We start from the raw sequence: 5805 nt of genomic DNA on the forward strand, positions 1-5805 counted from the left end.
TTTATCTGAAACCAGATCGTCCGCCCTGATTTCACAGCCAAGGGTTCACGACTCCTTGCCTACCTCAACCTAGAGTGTTTTCAATTACACCCACTCATATCCAGACACTGCCTATAACTGGAGGAGCTGCAGAGATGAACTGGACACTGCAGAATTGCCAGTCTCCAGGGACGTGTTCACCCTATGTCAGTGGTGCATTTCTCACCATGGGTCGCAAACCCATGCAGGCCAGGAGAGTCTCGTGCCAGGATCCTTCCGTCATGTAGTTCCACCATCCCAGAGACCTTCACTTATCATTGCTCAGACAGACAAGAAAAAGGCAGCCAGAAATATGTGCAGAAATTGTAGCAGCCAGCCAGGCCTGCAGATGGAAAACAATCATTCCCAACCCCAGGATTCTCAGGAAAAGCAAATAAAACCATCCAGCCACGCTCTGCCGGAGAAGTGATCAGAAAACAAAATAGGAGTCCCCTTCCCTAAGAGTTAGTAGAGAGCAACGTGACTTCTGCCTGCGCTGGCCAACCCTTGCATTCCAGGGCAGTGACAGGCTCTCTGCCCACAAGGGACAGAGAGGGCAGAGCGAGCTACCCTCTGTATCCAGCCAAAGCCCGCCTTGCCCAAAGGATGTGCCACTCATCCGACAGTCCCCAGAGTCACAGCTGCTGCTAGAGGGCGATTCTGTACACTTCCTTGTCGTCATGTGCCCTGACTTCCTGCCACAAGGGCAGCTGCTACAGAGTAGGAGTGATAATCTTCAAGACAGGAGTGACAGGGAGAAGGGCCTCATGCAAAGACTCAGCCAGGACCAATAGTGACAACCATAACGCCCAGCGTTTGATAGGTAAGCCTGCGGTCCTCCCCCTTGCGGATTTTGGAACCCGCTCTGTTCCCATCTCACCCTCCACTCCTCCCTCTCTCCTTTTCTGCTGGATTCCCTCCGTCTGAGCAGGACAGGGTCCTGGAGCCAGACTCCCCAACTCCACCGCTGCTGTGGCTCCTCTGGACACCTGCTAGCTAGCTGTCACGCTTCCCCTGGACATTCTGACCAGGACAAGCAGCCTGGGTTTTCTAACAGGGGTACCAGGTTATTCTGATCTTCTGGGAAGGTTGTAAAACACTGAGACGCTGTACAAGGACGTCGAAAATAATTTGCCCAAGTTTCTCAGCTTGCAGATATAATTTTCTGAGATCTTTAACACCTTGTCTTAGACATTTGATCATTTGCTTCACAGTCACTTTATTCCAGCCCTAGGATCACCATGGGGCTAAGTGGAAACTGGACTCAGAGAAGGTTAGTGACTTGCCCCGGAGGAAATGGTAACACTGAGATCAAACCCAGGCTTTCTGACCCCAAAGCTCTGCCCTTGCCCCTTCATTATCCTCCATTTCTTCATTCCAGGAGTCTTCATGGGACAGAGGGGACCTATCTGCCAGGTATGTGGCCAGGTGGGAAGGCAGGCCACGCTGACTAAAGAGGAACCCCACCCAAGTGGGGCAGGTGGGGGAGGGGAGGCCAAGGTGCCACAGGGTGTTTGACAGGGGGCTGCACAAGAAGTGACAGGGAGGCCCTCTAGTTAGGGCCACAGGAGACTGTAGCACTGGGGATCACCCGGGGGACTAGACCTGCACTCCAACAAAACTTGTGGCTTGGAAATTATTAAAGGTCAAAGAAGATGAGGGACCCAGTCTAGAGCAGTGACCCCTGCCCCCACGGCCAGGTTCATGGCTTCTGCCCTGATCCTCTGCAGCGGGGTGTGAGGGTCTGACTCCAGCGCAGCTCTGGAAGCGCTCTACACCCCCCAGAGCAATTAGCACTGAGCCCCTCTGTTGATGCTCGTCAGGACACAATAGGAGCCCCAGGAAGGTGGGCAAGAGCAGGTACAGCTCTGAGCCGAACCACTGGACGAGCCACCCGAGTGGCACAGTTAGGCCCTTAACACCCATGCCACCTGCTGGCTCTGTGAGGCCACCCCGCCCAGCCGCCTGCTCTGGCCAGAGTCCTGGCTCCACCTGCTTTTTGGCTCTTTCTGGCATTTATATTCTTTTCTCCCCCCCGCCACACACACACAGAGACACACACACACAGAGACACACACACACAGAGACACACACACACACACAGAGACACACACACACTCAGAGACACACACACACAGAGACACACACACAGAGACACAAACACAGACACAGGCACACACACGCACGTGCACACGCTCGCTGTACCTTTCTCTTTTCTCTTTCTCTTTCACTTCTTTCTCTTTACCTTTCTCTTTCTCTTTTTCTTTCTGTTTCTTTTTCTTTCTTTCTCTTCTCCCTCCTTTCTCTTTTTCTTTCTCTTTTTTCTCTTTCCTTCTTTCTCTTTTCTTTCCCCTTGTTTCTTTTTCTTTCTCTTTCCTTTTCTCTCTCCTTTCTCTTTTTCTTTCTTTTTCTCCTGACCTCTCTCTTTCCTTTCTCTTTTCTTTCCTTTCTCTTTTCTTTCTCTTTTCTTTCTCTTTTTCTTTCTCTTTTTTATCTTTCTTTCTCTTTCCCTTTCTGTTTATTTTTCTTTCTCTTTACCCCTCTTCCCCTTTCTCTCTCTCTCTCTCTCTTGCTTCCTCTCTAACCCCCCCCACCTTCACATATACATATCACACCTCAAAGAACCCAGTTCTCTTCCAATGAGGTTCTCCTTCTTGGGGGTGGGGGACACTCTTTGGAACACTCATAACATTCTCGGAAGCTCACTTAACTCTCTTGGACACACACTCCAGCTCTTTTCCCTCACATATGTGCAAGCACAGGCACACACATCCTCCATCAGCACAGGCTGAAGCTCAGGTACAGGAGCAGTGTCACTCGCTGATGCCCTGCTTCCTGGTGGCACTCAGGTGGCCTATCACCGTGACCAGCTCTGGTCAGTGAGGCTGTTTCCTCTTTGTTGCATTGTTATGGCCCTCCATGGGCAGCAGGTGTTGCCTGAATCCACCCAACAACCTTTCCATTTGACTCCTGCTCCTGCTGCTTTCCCTCCAGATTCTATGGCTCAGCAGGTTGGGAGACTCCCACCAGCGGGGGAAGCAGGGCCCGTGGCAGTGTCGGTGCAGCAGTGTGGGCTTCACTGAGAAGTGAGGGCATCTCATTGCGGAATTTGTGCAAGTCAAATTCAAGCTTCTCCAAGGCTGGACAGATTCCAATCTTCCAAACCTCTTCTCAATTCCAATTCCAATTCCAAACCTCTTCTCAAAAAACACCCTGTGTGTCTCTGTTAAATGGTAATTTTCAGAATTCTGGCTCATGCTCAAAACTGAAAGGTGGCCACAAATAGGACCCGGATCTCGTAGTTCATCACCCCTTTCAATCTAGACAAACTCAAGAGACTTGGAGGAAAGGGTTTCTTTGAAGGAAGTTGTCCCGCAGCCCAGGACACCTGTGTGACATGCTGCATCCCTCTTCACAGTCGGGGTGTGAGGTGTGTTCTTAGTCCATCTCAGCCCCAGGGGCTGCCTGGAACAGCAGAGTGGAGAGTGACGGTCACCTGAGAGCAAGCTCCATCTCCTCAGTGGGTGAGGCAAGGGTGCGGGTTTCCCTATAAGTGGGTGGACTCCTCTACTTGTGGCTAAGCTGGAGCCATCTTGAAAGGACCCCCTCAGGAGGCCTGTCTGCAGCAGGAAGTCTGGAGGCATTCCCTCTGAGCAGGAGCCCAGGGCAGTGTTGCTGGTGGCCAGCCAAGGAACGCATCATCCGTGCCGGGGTGGGCAGTGTCAGAGATTCCAGGGCTTGAAGGACTCAGAGAATCTCCTTGAACATCTGGACATCTGCCACGCAGACAGCCTCAGGCCCAGTTACGCCAGCAGCTGTCAAATGAGATTTCCCCCTTTCTCCTCCTCCCCACCCATCCAGAGGCAGGAGGCGGATGGGGAGGAGGGAGCAGGAGCGGGGAGGCCCAGAGAAAGCACAAGGCTTCGTCTCCCTTGCCCAAGGCAGGAAGCAGAGCCGGCTGCCCTAAGCTGGGGATTAGAGGACAAACTTAGCATTGGGTGAGAAGGTGAAGTTTTAATTTAAATCAAATTGAACTTTTTAATACTCAAAAAATGAGTCTGTTATGATACTTAAAATTACCAGAAAAGCTACTATTTCTGCTTGAGATATGATCTAGGAATAGACTAGGGGATTCCAACAGAGACCGTTTGAAGAGCCATAGTGAGGGGAAAATAAACTTCTTTTTGGATTCCTCTCTACCAGGTTAGTTCATTTAATACATAAGCAGGTTATATCCCTAGCTCAGATGAGCTTAGATGTCAGGCATGCTACATACTTGAGAAGAGAGGGGGTTGTTCAATGTGGATTCTGAGCTGGGAGGAGAAGTCAGAAGAGGGGCCAGGGAGGAGAGGGCTGGCTCAGGACAAGCAGGTGGCACCAGCCCAGCTCCCAAATTCTGCTTCTCCACATACCTGTGTCACGAGCCAGCCACGGGCTGTGTGTGTGAGCTGTGAGCATTTGAGCAACACGAGGAGACTGGACCTTACATTGCTGCTCTGACTGGGCCATGCAACATATGTGTCCTTTTCGCTCACTCTGCCTTTGATCCCACACAGCACCTGAGATGGGTGTGACCTTCCAGGATGTCAGTCAATCTGCTGGCCAGAAGACATCACCAAGCAACCCCCTGAAGGCCAATCCCTTGCCTTATTTGGGCTGAACTTTCTCAAATGTCTTCCCTTCAATAAATAGATGCTCTCAGGTGTGCTCTGTCTCTCTTTCCAATGGACCCTTAAGGTCAAGAGCCATCCCTGATTCCTGTAAGCCAAAGTATTTCTATGTGCTGTGTGCTTCTTTTGTGATTTTCTTAGTCCTTGGTGGAGCCAGCTCTGGTGAACCCAGCTCAGGTAGCTGGCGACATACCTGGGCCAGGCAGTCTTCTCAAAAGGATGATGCAGCGGTGAAGGTCCAAGGCTCAGAGGTGAAAGAGCTCAGCATCAGGAGAAGGCTCACCCAGCTCTGGAATGTCCCAGGCAATGGGCAGGGGGCCAGGCAATGGGCAGAGGGCCTGGCAAGGGCCAAAATTTGAAGTGGGTACCAAATCATTAGAAGGACAACCGGTGAAGTAAAAGTGGAAACCAGTCCTGGAGTCTAAAGGAGGCAGAAGACTGATTAAGTGGACCGACTCAGTTCCATGAGTCCACTTCCCAGGAACCATTTCCCTGCAGCCCCCCTCTTCTCTTTGGTTAGCCCCTGGGTTAAAATCCCTTCTAGGTTTTCATAGTATTCTGTGCTTCCTTCTAATTTAGCCTAAACCTCACTGTAGTGTAACTGTCCTTATTTTAATTAGCTTTTCGGCTGCTGGGACTTAACGACCCAAACAGAACAATTATAGAGGAGAAAAGATTTATTTGGGGGCTCATGGTTTCAGAGGCCTTAGTCCATAGGAAGCTCCATTCCTTGGGGCTTGAGGTGAGCCAGAACATCATAGCAGAAGAGTGTGGCAGAGGGAAGCAGCTCACATGGTGATCAGAAAGCAGAGAGAGATTCCACTCGCTGGATACAAATATATACCCCAAAGCCATGCCCCCAATGCCCCACCTTCAGCCACATCCTACCTACCTTTAGTTACTACTCAATTAATCCCTATTAAGGGATTAATTGGCTGATTGGGTTAAGGCTTTCACAACTGAATCATTTCTTCTCTGAACCTCTTGCATTGTCTCACATGTGAGTTTTTAGGGGACATCTCACATCTAAACCGTAACAGTCCTCTTACTTCTCCATCCCCTTCACTGAGCCTAGAGGGACAGAATACAGGGATTCAGTAAACGTTTCATGAGTAGA

The 5805-nt window shown here is 50.6% G+C and overlaps 1 long non-coding RNA gene across 2 annotated transcripts; it reads left to right on the forward strand.

The window, feature by feature from the left end:
- Positions 1 to 653: 653 nt before the first annotated feature.
- Positions 654 to 4723, forward strand: LOC143390781 (uncharacterized). 2 transcript variants are annotated; one of them, XR_013090252.2, is made up of 5 exons: positions 654 to 841; positions 1233 to 1291; positions 1400 to 1434; positions 3437 to 3542; positions 4575 to 4723. It is a non-coding gene; the product is annotated as an uncharacterized LOC143390781 (long non-coding RNA). The 2 variants fall into 2 exon arrangements; XR_013090253.2 differs by having other exon boundaries at positions 3437 to 3538.
- Positions 4724 to 5805: the final 1082 nt, after the last annotated feature.

This window comes from Callospermophilus lateralis, chromosome 2 (genome assembly GCF_048772815.1).
Source record: "Callospermophilus lateralis isolate mCalLat2 chromosome 2, mCalLat2.hap1, whole genome shotgun sequence".
Taxonomy (NCBI): Eukaryota; Metazoa; Chordata; class Mammalia; order Rodentia; family Sciuridae; genus Callospermophilus; species Callospermophilus lateralis.